Below are 14,803 nucleotides of genomic sequence, written 5' to 3'. Positions count from 1 at the left end.
GCATAAAATCATCTGATATCTATCATAGGCTCGATATTGATATTGAATGGTATCAAAATCATACTGTGGCAAATTTTGTGATGTCAGAAAATATGGTATCGTTGTCCAAAATATGGACAGCTTATTGTATTGTATCATATCACATCAAATTGTATCATATCGTATCATACTGTATCGTATCGTATTTTATCATGAAACAGGTGATTTACACCCCTACTGCACTCCTATATTAGTCACTTGTTGTCTTGTAATCAAACCAGCTCACACAAAAGTTGTTTTTCTTTTTTTTAATATAAAACTTTACTCCTGATTTTTTAAAATACAGTATTATGTCCAAATTAGGGATAGAACTTGTTTAAAAGTGGCAGCAACCCCTGCCAGCTATATGTGCATGGCTATGTATCCCAGCACATTGTGATCAGTGAATTGCCGATCGTAATACTTGGGAGGAATTATCAGTAGCCTTTGGTCTTGTAAAATGTATGATGTTGGAAGTATTTAAGGTCATGACAGCACAAGTTTCAACACTTTAAAACAGTTGCACTGGTATATTATAGAGCCAACTTTTAGACATAAAAATTGTAATTTAAAGGGTTTCTTCATACACCAGATTTTACAGTAATTTAAAATTAGATGGATCTGTGGTAAAATACTTTAGAGAGACTAGAAGAAATTGTTTTCTAATTTGACTTACATAAGGGACCTCACAAAGCCCTGATGTTAGAGATGCACACAAGTCATTTTTTGCAAGTCCAAGTCAAGTCTCAAGTCTTTGGTCACGAGTCCAAGTCAAGTCTCAAGTTTTTGGTCACGAGTCTCAAGTCTCAAGTCTCCAATGGTTGTAATGAGCGTTCTATGATCTGCCTCTGATGTCCAGTCTGCTTAGACCACTGCATTGTTCTATCTGAGGAATTTAAATCCTGTACTGTGTTATCACCATCAGTAGGGTGGGGTATTGTCTGTGGCCAGCTCGCTGTGGTGTACATGTGTACACTTTCATATGAATAGGGCTTGACATTAACTTTTTTCACACTAGCCACTGTGACTAATGGCTACTAGCCACCCAGTGTTTCCACTAGCCACAGTTCTGTTGTTGGGAATGTATGTGCTATATATAATATGTACCTCTGCTATAAGATGAAACATATGCTCTCTCCTTGTTTCGCTCATCAACATGATCAATATCAGCTCTCTTTATAAATCTCCTCTCTGTGTACATATGAAACACTACAGACACATGAGTCATACTTCACTGATAGAGACAGACACTCAGACATTGGAGATTAAATGTTCTTGTTATTTGTCAGATATATTTCTTTAATGGTAGTAATTTTATACTAACAAAAAACTAACTGTTAATGAACTGTTTATTCTGAAATAAAATAAAAACTCAATGAACATTTCTAATTCTCACTCAGACAGATCTTCAGCAGAGTATGCTGAGTATTTCTCCATTCTCCTTGAGAAACTTCTGTCATCATTTATGGTGTAAATTTCTTTATATGGGTAAAATCAAACTAAATTTTACCTTATTCAGCTGAAATCTCCTGGACTCCTGAGTTGCTAATTTATCTATTACAGCCTTGTATCTGTCTGTCTCTGTTTCTCGCTGCCTCCATGAACTGTATTTAAAGTTTTGATGTTCCTATCATCTTTTCTGTCTGTTCATCATCAATAAGCAGCAATGCAGAGATTCTAACATTAATTTGATCCCCATAAACATATGATATTAAGGGATTATTAACCAAATAATATTTTAACATGGGGCACACCCATGGCTCACATGGGTGCCACAGAGACACACACAGCTGGAGCGCACACTCAAACAGTGCTGATGCTGATCCTCTGTGGTCAGAGAGGAGCTTTAAAACAGGAGAAAAGAGTTTAGGTATTCTGCAACTTTTGCCCTCAACAGACTTAAGTCTGCAGTCTGCACTACCAACATGTTAGCGTGCGTGTCAGAGTAGGTGTGTGCGCGAGTGTCGCGTTTGTGTGTCATCGTTTTGCAATATGAACGAAGATGAGGAAGAGAGGAGAGCAGCCGTTGGTGCAACGTAAAAGACACACGAACCGTCAAACGGAAGGGGAGTAAAGGAGAAAAGAGTGACGGGGGACAAGAGATCATGATGGAAAAATAAAAACCAAAGATTGTGCCAAATCACGAGTCTGAGTCAAGTCTTGAGTCTTTTGCTCATGAGTCCAAGTCAAGTCTAAACTCACTGATGTGTGCGACTTAAGTTCGACTCCAGTCCAAGTCGCGGACTTGAGTCCCCATCTCCGCCTGATGTCACTCTTAATGACCAACCTCACTGTTGCTCTTTTGGCTGAATGGGGGGTTCCAAAACCAGGTTCAAAGCCTAAAACCATGAAGAAGATTAACACTAATGGATTTGGAATGTCATGATCAACAAAAACATACAGCTTTAATTTGTAAAAGTCCACTGACCTTAGGCATCTGCTTCTAAAAACAGCACAAAGAGGGGTTTGATTATCATGTTAGTTTAAGGAGTGCTGTTTGGCTGATTGATTGACATCACTCTTATTTGAGAGTAATGTTGTCCAATTGAATAAAGTTAGAAAATAACAAGGCTAAATATAAAATTCTTAAGTGATTGTTTATGCTCTGGCACAGTTATTCAGTTTTCTAATAACTGTTCTGTTGGGTTTTTAAAAAATCCTGTGAAACATGAACATGCTCTTGAGTAATTACAGTACTGACAAAAATGACAGTATAACTGCATTTGAATTGACAATTCCTACAGAATCTCCAATGACTTTATGTACAACCCTCTCTTCCCATCCACATGAGGAAGATGCAACTTTTGCTTTCTTTATTTAATTACAACTTAAGGTATCATGATTTACATCATCTTTCATTCATTAATACTTATGATTGTGTCATTTTGAAAGACAGACCGTGCTGTATTGTTCTGTCAGAACAGTCAGTCTGCAGGTTTGAATATTTTTTATCAAACAAATTACATTGTATGCAGGCTGAAGGCTTCACTTCTAAATATCTTGTAGTTAAAAATGGAGTGCCTCAGGGGTCAGTCTTAGGACTGCTGTTATTTACATTGTATATCAACAGCATCAGTCATTATGTTCCCTGTGCAAATTGTCATTCATATGCTGATGATGCTGTTATTTATTGCCCAGCTCTTGCCAGAAAAAGCCACTGAACCTGCCTACTATTACTACATCTCATGGTGATGTGACTGAGTTTGTGTCTTCTTATAAATACTTTGGGTTCTTGATTGAAGATTCTTGACTTTTAAACTTCATATTGAACAACTTGTAAAGAGGTCAAAGTTGGGGTTTTACTTCAGGATCAAGTCTCTTTTTACTTTTGCTGCAAAGAAGAGGATTGATGCTGCCACGTTAATGCCTCTGATTGATTACAGGGATGTTTTGTAAATGCATGCATCTTCTAAATGCCTTAAATCTTTTAATACTGTATACCATGATGCACTTTGGTTTATAGCGAACCTTAAGTCCTTTAACCATCACTGTATCCTGTATGATCAAGTTGGTTGGCCTTCTTTGACCGCTTGTCGGCTAAATCATTTTAATTTTCTCATTTATAATGCTTTACTTAACCTGTTTCCATCAAACTTGTGTGATTGTATAAGTTCTGGAAGCTACAATCTTCACTCTGTGACTCAGTCACAAAATTCACTTTTGCTATCTGTACCCAAAGTCAGTCTTGAGATGGATAAAAAGGGTTTGGATATGCTGCCTCTGCAGCCTTGAATCTTCTGTGGGAAAATATATGTCAGGGGAGCTGGTCTCAGGGATGCCACTAGGATTGGGGGGAGGGTTCGCCCCATGGGTTGAAGGTATAAGTTTGAGCTCTGAGATGCTTTTTAAAGAGCTGATGAATTATGGTTGGCTATTTCTTATATCTCACATGGGGACATTTACTGTAGTTCTGTGGCTCTATTCAACTTAGAGATTTTTTCTATTTTTTTCACTCATTATTGATGCTTTAACCTAAAGGGGGAGGGGCCTCATATTGGCCTTGCCCTGGGCTTCAAAATGACTAAAACCGGCCCTGCCTCACACCTGCAGCTGACACATCATTCCACCTCACCTCATTCTGTAGTTTTGGTTTCCTGTTTGTGCTCTTTTGACAGTATTTATTATCAGCAGTTCCATAAAGATCAAATAAAACACCCATGTTTGGACAAGTTTCACGTGATATTACATCATCTCATGTGATCCTTGTGTGTGTGTGAGGCTCGCTGATGATGACATCTATCGCAGTGATCATCATAAATACTCCTGTGGGTGAGCATGGGCAGAAAGCAACTGAAAAAACTATTAAAATGAGGGCAGAAGAAGCTTCAGTTTAAACACAAGACAGCACACCTCAATGAATGATCTTACTGAAGAGACGCAACACCAGCGGACTTCCTCTGCTCCCTCTTGCACACATTCCTCCGTCGTGCACACCTGACAATAATAATACACGGATTAAAAGGAAATAAAAGTTTTCATTTAGACTTGCCACTAAAGAGCCACAGGCGACTGGAGAGCGTTAGTTAGAGAGAGTTAAATTTCTCTGCTCTATACATTAAGCAGAAAGTAACGTAATGGTGTGGTAAATTCCTTAATTAGTTTCGTCACTGTTTTTACTGTAATTACCCCCCTCAGTGGGGCTGAGGAACATTTTAGGGTAGCTTCAGCCCCCTCAAAAGGGCCAAACAACGTCTATGGCTGGTCCCCTTTAGTTGTTTTAAAAGTAGATTGAAGATATTGGAGGACGGTGCATCAGGTTGGAGATGATTTGACTGGTGACTTTCAAATCTATGACTTTGTAGCTGGTTGATCCGTGTTTTTATGTTTCATGTCTGTAACTCTGGCCAGGACAATTTAAACCAGATTCAAAATCTCAATTAGGTATTCCTAGTTAAATGTACACACATAAAATTGATCTATTTTTTACATTTATTTTAAAAAATGTGCATAATTAATTAAGACCAAGATACCTAGTACATTTAATTTTTACCAGAGGTCATTCAGACGATTTAGTGCAGACTTCAATATAAAAAAATATGTTATTTTAAGATTACGTTGAAATGGCTGATATGATGGTAAGTCTCAATTTTCAGAATTCCTCTGATGTGATTGCTTAAAATATAGGAGATAATTATTAGAAATAAATATTCACTTACAGACAACAAAGTCAAGCAATAACTCCTTGTAGTATAATAAAGTGTGTATTTTATGGTTTTAACCACAGGGTGGCGACAGAGTACTGCCTTATTTTTGCCTGCCTACAGTTTGGCTTTCACATGTTTGCTTTTGTCTCCTTTGAATTCTTCATGCACTTAATGAGTTTAATAATCATTAACATTGAAATCTACAGGTTTAAACTTGAATACAGTCTGTAAGGGGAAGAGTCTGTGAAAAGTGGTCGATTTTGGCAGGAAATTCTGCATTGCATTGAAATACCTTTATTTTGTCTTTGTAGAAATAACTTTGAATGATTTCTTAGTCTTGAAGATCTTTAATTTCAGTAAAATTGTATCTAAAAGGCTTTGGATAGATGTATGACTTACACAATTTAACCATCCACATCACTGTCACAGCATGTTAAGTGCTGTAAGGTCCACATTCTTGAATACAAGAAAAATAGTTTTTAATGAAGCTGAGCAGCAAAAATAGCCAATTTTCTTCACTACTTTTAGTTCAATAAAAAATAAGGCATAGCATCTGTTTTAAAGCTTTTAAGCCTCTTTATCATGGATATTTGTCAAACTTTCTACTTGTTCTTGCAACACAAAGAATAAAAGAAGCAAACAAAGAGGATGAGGAAAAGGGATATCCTCCTCCTCTCGTTGTAGAGTATTTACCGTTCACAGACAGGATGTTAGTTAAACAGCAATGACAGTCATCGTTAAAATCACCCTTTTGTGTGTATGTTTCACCTCTCATTTCAGCAGCTGATAATTCAGGCTGCAGTGTTGTCGCACAAAACCACAACATGTCCCTCTCCTCAGAAACACGATCCAACAAACACTCAGTGAGATGTCTGACCACAGCGGCGTCTACATCTGCAACAGCTCCAGCTTTTGTGTTGGTTGTTTTTTTATTTCATTCAGGTTTGTTTGTCAGCGTGTCAGTGGGATGTTTGATGCAGCTCTGCTTTTGTGATGGTTGACTGCAGTGCTTTTCAAACCAGGAATGAGGACCAGGCCTGTTTCCAGTGGGTATCCATAAGGGAGGGGGCACCGGTATGTTTGAGTAATCCTTCTCTACCGTGACTTACACTCAGGGAGCTCAAACCCCCCCTCTGAAATCTGGCACTGCCATGGTCTACCTCCAAAGCTACATGCCACAGCTTTATGTCCGCCTCCGACAGAGACAAAACCACATCTGCTGTACAGACCAACAGAGGACACGAGACAAAAGCAACCCAAATCCTGATACACAGCATGAAGCCAGAACCTGAGTCTGTGTGCCATGGTGTTTAGTCTGTGGATGCTTGTCAAATATTTGCACAGACAACCCAAAGAAAATATCCTCCTACAGTAACAAAAGACACCATTTTTATTTGTGAGATTGAATCAAAAAGATGTGGGACAGGAGACAAGTTGGCAGGTTTTAGTAGCAACATCTTTGACTAAAGAGGACAATCTTCATGTTGTGACGGACAGAAAGTCTGTTTGATTCACATGAATATTAGGCTTGAAATCCTGCTTTCTATTGAAAACACCTTAGTAAAAACCCTTGAAATTCATTCCAGCTTCTTGTTTGATTTCAAGCCCATCAAAAAAAAAAAAAAAAAAAAAAAAAAATGGTGCAATATTTGGGAAATGGGCATCATGTGATACAATGAAAAGAGTTTTGAATGACATTTCTGTACAGCAGCCTTTCCCAAACTTCAAAATGCAGCCAAGTTTGAGATCGTAAAATCCTCTGAGGCCCACCAAAAACCCTTATACAAACATAGCATGAGACTCAGATAATTACCTTTTATGTCCAATTTATTTTTCATATACAGCGAATTCGAATGTAAATGTTTTGTAGACACATTAACATTACTTTGAAAATGTCTCCATGGTAAGAAGGTACGATTAATCCACTGCCATTTCTTTTGTCAGATAAGTGGCAGCAGCTAATTTATCAAAATTTTCTTTTCTAATATTCATCTCTGTAAATGTACTTTGTGGCCCAGCAAACTCTTTCCAAGTGGCATTAATGTCTTCATGAAGTGAGTGGCAAAGAGCCTCTTCACCCAGTCTCACTTGTTAACCCAACACCAGTTAAAGCATGACACCAATCATATTGTTCACACAAAATAAAAGAAAAGCAGCCAACATGAGTTAAAACAAGGGCTGCCAAAAGCAGAAAAAAATAACATGATTAATCTCAGAATGTCTGTAGTTAATTATGATTAATCATGCCCTTTTTTAAATTCCACCATTTAGTGAAACTGTTTTTGTCATTTTGGATTTTGCTGTCTTAAACTTCCTGCTTAGATACAGACATGCCTTTAATATCAGAGATTAACCGCAGTTTGATGTTTCACAGAAAGAGGGGACTTGTTATGGATTGAAAATGAAATAAGAGAACATTAAAAAGGTTCAGATGACCTCTGACTCATTCACTAAGCTGTCTGTGAGTTTTTAAAGTAAAACAAGTCATTGAGAAACAGTGGTGGACTTTTTATACATCGCTGTGGCTGCAGTGAGATGTTGATGTGCCTTAACCAAATCTTGTTGAAAGGGACAGTAAAGCATATGATGAGGAAAAATTTGTGCACTAATTGTGGACCTTAAGTAATCACGATTATCTCAAATATTCTTGACAGACCTACTTGAATCCTACTTGGGGAAGCACTGCTGTACAGACTGTAGAAAAAAAGTAGGACAAAAGCCCTGCAGGGGGCTCTTTGCTGGATTTCTGGCCATTACCACCTGCTCCTGCAGCCCACACCTGTAACAGGTATGTCAATCCTGCCTGCATGGATTCTGACAATCCATGTTAAATATTCAGAAAAACACAGTTTGTTTAATCAAAGACAATATTGATATGTTGTTCACTTAAGTACCTCCCTGAGATACCTTTCTGCATGAAGGAAACCCCAAGAAAACAACCACATCCTTGTCATGCGTAATGGTGCCACGCATGGATAAAAAAGCCGCTGTGAGACTCAGACTGATTTAACTCCTGGTTATGGCTTGACAGCAATGTCAAACTAATATTTAGCAACCTTATTTACAAACCATTTATTAAAATGTTTTATCACAGTCATAGGGAGGTGAAATTGTTTCTTGATCTCTGGAAAGTTTGTGCATCATAAAAACTGCAGCGCACTTCCATCGGCTTTCTTAGACAGACTATCTCTGTTCTTTGCCATGCTATTACTGTCCTGACCAATTTGCATGGAAATGGTGTTTTTCCCAAAAAATAATTGCACAGCATCTCTGTGAGCTGGAATATATGAACACAATATATATCATGTCATCCAAATACGTTTCCTTGTGGGCGTGTTTCAACAAAGTCTAGCTGTTTCCCGGCTCTACCACTTTTACAAGCTCATAGCAGAAGATACCCATTTAACTCTGGAGTGACATCTCTCCCAGCTTCGACATCCGACTTCCCAGAAAAATGGAATGCAACAAAAGTCCCCGAATGATGACTTGGTGCAACATTTGGGGATTTTATTGAAAATCTGTACATAATTAGGATTTTTTCATGGCACTGGTTTAAAACCAGTATACCCAAGAAGTCTTCTGAGAGGTATAAAGGACAGTTGGAGCAAATGTGTGGTGTGCAAATCAAGACAGACAGATTGGCAGACAGTAGTAAGATGTGTGGGTGCATTACTGCAGAGATCACGTTATACCTCTGCAGCATCACATGCTGAGAGGAAGCCTTTGTTGTGGATCCTTCTCATTCATTCAGAATGACAGTAAAAACCATTGGAGTCATTTTTTCTTTAAATATTTAAAGGATTTAAAAATTGCATGGCTGCATATCCTGCACCTGTCCCAAAAAGACATATTTTGACATATGGAGAATGTTCAAACCCATTTAAAATGCTTTACTTCTATTGCCCTATAAAATAACCATTTTCCTTAGCTTAATCTTGCAATCATGATATAATGAAGCAGTAAGACAGCGATAGATTGGATAAATGCTCTTTTAGAATGTGCACATATTCATCCTTTACACATTATTATGTTATATGTGCAGAATGTGTTCAATCTCTGCTGTTTTAGTGATGACAGGTATCAGTGCTCATTTTTCACACCAACAGACACAAGCATAACTCCTTATGACCAAATGCAGAGTATTTTCTAACTGGATTACATGCTGTAGTCATGTAAACAACCACCCCCTATTAACTCCTTTTGCATGTAAACACAAACTGAAACCCACTTCAAAATTCAGACCCTCTTTTGATCATGCTTCAAAGGATTATCCATTCACAGTCTCCATGTAATCGTATTCAAGGATAAATCACGCCTCACTTTAATAGTCTGGTTTTGTACTTTGACCAGAGCGTGGCGTTTAGCATGTTGCCTCCAGCTGCTCCTGTCCCGTACTCGCCACAAGTAGACCAAAGTTTAGCTGAGGTTTACAGAGAAGAGGAGGAGGGAGTGAAGAGGAGATAGAGTTACCCCTCTCCTCTCACCATCACCATCTTTTTCTTTCCTTTCAGTCCCATTCCTTCCTGCACACATCCGTCACATCTTCCAGCTATCTTCCTCGCCTGAATAAGTGATGACAGGGTAAATTTGGTGTCTGTGCAGCTCAAAAGACTCAGACTGGGAGCTTTTTTAGGGCATCCCTGTTCCTGATGAGGTGCTATTACAGAGCGCTATCATGGTGGAAATATGAGAAAATATCAAGGGTTGAGACCACAAGGAGAGTCGTGTTGTGGTTGTACAGTCCACAGAAACACAGCAGGGAGACACACACATCAGATGGAAATGCTGTTTCATGGTTTATAGATTTATTATTTATTTTAAGTTTTGAGTGTATCTTTGAGTCGTCTTTAGAGCTTTTTTTCCTCTCATGTTTTGCAGTCGTACAAAAAGGAAAGGCCAAATTTTAGAAATCCTCGAAATTGAGTGAATTTGGTTAACAGCCTTATATCAACACATTTTCCTGTGTTGTGCATGAGGGAGAAACTTGCCTTCGGGCTTTTCTGCCAGAAAACTTCACCTTTCTCAAAGTTTAGGCATCAAAACTACTCCTAGCTGAGAGAGAAACAGCCTTCTGGCAGAAAAAGCCCCGAAGGCAACATAATACACTCTTCCAGACATTTTTTCAGATCAGTGATGGGGTAGTTACCAATAAAGTAATGCACTACACCTTAGAAGTAACTTTTTTTAAATGTATTTTACCTTATTAGATGCACCATAACTTGCATCACTTTTGTGTTATTATGTCAAAATCCTAAAGATGAGCTTCCACTTAACTGCCAATTTAAAACATGAAGTTGTACCTTACATGTCTGTCAGGTTAGATCTTTTTTCTAGTAACAGGACATACACTGAAACCCTCTCTATTGCTCTATAATACAAAAAGATGGCAAATTATATCTCCTTTTCTGTATAGTTCAGTTGTACTGAAAATCAAGCGATCATTTTTTTATTTCATTTACATGATTTTGTAGAAAAGAAAAAGAGGTTTTAAATTATGTTGCTCTGAAAGATGTTTTTTGTTTGTTTGTTTGTTTGGTTTTTTTTTTTTTACAATGATTCTGATTTATTTTTGCACAAATGATGTACAGACAAGTTGACATTTTACATCTATTTAATGTTCTGGGGAGGCATGTCTCCAGACCCTCCCAAGTATGGGCTAACCGCCTGAATTTTGATGGTTTTTGGCTCTACCCCTGTTTTTGGGCAACAAGACAAATTAGCTGTAGGCTTTAAAACTTGTGGAAAAATTTGCTTCCTGACAAATAGGAGTGCATTAACATTGTCACACATAACAACCTACATAGAGCAAAGCCTGAAGGTGTATGTACACCTGGTCCTGTTTTAAAGTCACATTTGTCGGTCAGATCAAAATCTCAAACTCCTTGTTGAACTTTAAACACTTGTTTTAGTGTGCCTTTGTGTGTGCGTGAATTCCCAGCAGGATGTCAACACGAGACGTACTGGGAGATTGACGTCACTTTGGTATTTTCCTCTCAAAGTCTCACTCTCTCGTTTTTGCCCCTGTGATCTCGTACTCTCTGTCGTGCCTCATGTTCGTGTCTCATATGGATCTGATCACATAAAAGAGGTCTGACCCCTCGGTCCACAGGCCCCTCACAATAATAAAACTTCATGAACCTGTGCTGAATTTACACTTGGTTTGAAACAGAAAAACAGAGGATATCCCCCGACTCACATCTGATCACATGTCAAAGATGAAGGTGGAGGAGATCAAAGCTTTCTTTACACCACCTCTCAATGCGTAACATTTGACATATTGGATTGTTTTACACGGAGAAACAGAGCTGATCTTCACCACATGGAATCTTATATATTAAAACACTCGCTGTATAAACACAGGCTAGTAACATTTACAGTTTTTTAGTTTTAAAAATCCATGTCAGCACATAAACAGCACAGTGAAAATCTGCTATAAATCCTGATCTGACACAACCTGTTACTGTGTTATTGTCAGCAAATTCCAGCCTTTTATGGTGTTATGAGGTATTTGTCATAAAAACACATAATGTCATTTCTTCCAAAGTGGCCTTAAGATCCAAACTCTAAAAACAGTGAAACAATGTTTTTGAAAGTTAAGATCTCCTCTTTTTACATCTGCATGCTCAGATAATGGTAACGCCACACTGACCTACTCAGCGAACCCATTGCACAATGCCTGAGTCCAATTCTGCATTTGAGCTCAGCCTTGCAGTCAGTGGATCGATGGATTATGCTGCCAAGGTAGATGACCTGATCCACAGCCTCCACGCCTTCAACATTTACAGACATGGTTTCGATAGTTGGGGAGACAGTTGCCTGGATTTTTGTTTTGGCTCAGGAGATGTGAATTCCCAACTATTCAGCCTCCTTGTATACTAGGCTCATCACTGCTGGATTTCTCCTGTTCTTCCAAATATTTTCACTTCAACAAATAAAACAGAAAATGGAAATGGTCAAAATTCCAAACTATGGGCTTCATATAGATAGGTAGCACAACAACAGGTGCATTTAAAAATATACATATATCATTTATTATGTCAATGCATATTCTTGGAAAGTTGACTGGAATGGATATTGTGGCAATAAAAGGTGTGAAAGCAAAAGGGATGAGCTCAGCCCCTCAGAGGGTTGACAAAATAAGCAGATTTAAGAACTTAGGGGAACTTCATAAAGAGTGGACTGAGGCTGGAGTCAGGTGAACAAGAGCCACCATATACACAGGTCTAGGAAATGGACTATAAGTGCCCCTTGCATCGGGCAGCTCCTGAACAACAGATGTCATAAGCGTCTCTCCTGGTCTAAGGAGAAAAAGAACTGGACCATTGCTCAGTGGTCCAAAGTCCTGTTTTCAGATGAAACCAAATTTTGCATTTTATTTGGAAATCAAGGTCCGAGAGTCGGAGAGGATCTGAGAGGCCTGGACTCCAGGGTGCTTGAAGTCAAGTGATGTCACTGTCCACAGTCAGTGATGGTTTTGGGTGCAATACTATCGGCTGGTGTTGGTCAACTGTGCTTTATCAAGTCCAGAGTCAGCCATCTACCAGGAGATCTGCTGAGAAGATTTATGGAAGTACAGATTTCTTTTTCCAGCAGGACTTGGCACCTGCCCACAGTGAAGCCATGACCATGTGTTTGCTTGGCCAGCCATCTGGCCTGACCTGCACCCCATAGAGACACTAACCTGACACGCCAGAGGGATGGGTTTCATGTTGGATGAACGTTCTGTCTGTCAAATCTTCACGGGCCAATCAGAGCAACAAAATACGTGATGTCGTAGGTGCACTTCGTAGACATGGCGACTGTAGACATGTCAGTACACGACTTTTGTTGTTTTAGAAAAGAAAACAACTCAATGCTGTTCTTTGTTTCTTCTTGAAATCTCGTCAAGTTCTGATAAAACTGGTGCTTTAGCAGCATTCACGCTAATCTCTTCCACTATAGATGTATCGGCCTCTTGTCGCTGCTTGCTTTCATCATGACTCTGCCGCACCTGAAAGTACTGCCCCTTGATGCTGATTGGTCCTGTCACTTTCTAACCGGGCCCAAACGGTTCAGACGGGAGCTTTGCAAGATGGATTCGCTGGTGAGAAACACAGAAACAGGCGTATCCATCTGCTTTGCAAGGTTAGAGAGACACCAGGCTCAACAATAAAGACAAGCTGAAGGCTGCTATCAGAGCAACCTTGGCTTCATAACACCCCAGCAGTGCCACAGACTGATTGGCTCCATGCCATTACACATAGACGCAATAGTTTTTGTAAAGGAGCTCCAACCAAGGACTGAGTAAATAAATGAGCATAACATTTGTCAGTTGTTTCAGGTCAACATTTTTTTTTAATCATAAATCCATTTTTGGACTGATGATTTGTGATATTTAGTGTTTTGAGATAGTGTGTTTTTCTATTTTTGAGAGCTGTAGGCCATAATCATCTACATTAAAATAAAGTCTTGAATGATTCACTTAATATGAGATGTATCTGGCTAATATTGTAATCTAATGTTCTGACAGTATCAAAGGAAAAAATAAGATTTTTCATGATATTCTAATTTTTTAGCTGCACGACACTGTGGTAGCCAGTTGTCTTTCAACTGGACAATTGAGGCTCAATCCTCTATTGCAGTCTAATGCAAAAGTGTCCATGGGAAAGACACTGAACCCAAAACTGTTCCAGCTGCTGTATCAGTGGCATGTGAATGTGTATGACTGGGATTTATCAACACTAATGGACACTTTACAATGCAGCCGCTCCCATCAGCGTATGAATGAGGGTAAATGTAATATGCAGGGTAAAAAGTGCTATACAAGTTAACATGAACTTCTCAGGTTTTTGTTTAAAACCAAACATAGGTCTTGGTTTTTCATTTTAGTGTTTCATTAAACACTAGAATGGTGTACAAGCTTACTATTTACCAAAGTAGAGAACTCAGAAGCACAAATCACAAAACAAAAAACATAATTTGAGTGTTTATTTTTTATTCTACACTTACAAAAATTGTCAGGTAATAAAAAGTAGATGCTTTACACCATAAAAACAATATAGAAAACATAGTGTTTGCCATCAAAAAAATGAATTACAGTATTAATTTTTTGAAGAATAAAGGCACATGTTGCTCCCCTTTAGAGCCTTCTTGTATTTACACAAACAAAAAATGTATTCCTATGTGGTTCCTATTTTTTATTGGTTTGACACACATTTGTGTGTATGTACATGGGTACAATCACTGGCACACGCACTGACACACACGAACAAAAACAGAATCACAGATTCACTCTGACTGTCACTCATGCATCAAAGACTATGCTCTGTCATCTGGAGAAAATGAACCTACTGTAACTTTTTACAGCAATAAAAGAGATTGTGTCAAGTTAAACATCTTCTAAATACAGTTATTGAGGCCAAATATAAACAAGGTGAGGCAAGAAAAAAATATTTTAGGCACATTTTTTTCTATATACACGTCTGTCAAAGCAGATTCCTTAAATAACACACGGGTTACACGGGTGGAGATACAGATAAATCACTTAAAGGTCTGCATTGTGAGGTTTGTACATTGAAAAGTTAGGGATGTCTGTTTCTTTACCTAAAGTTTAACTGTGCCTGGATACCAACCTGAGATATTTTTCACCGTCTGGATCCAAA

The sequence above is a fragment of the Cheilinus undulatus genome, linkage group 6, assembly GCF_018320785.1.
Source record: "Cheilinus undulatus linkage group 6, ASM1832078v1, whole genome shotgun sequence".
Taxonomy (NCBI): Eukaryota; Metazoa; Chordata; class Actinopteri; order Labriformes; family Labridae; genus Cheilinus; species Cheilinus undulatus.
This window is presented reverse-complemented; position numbering follows the sequence as displayed.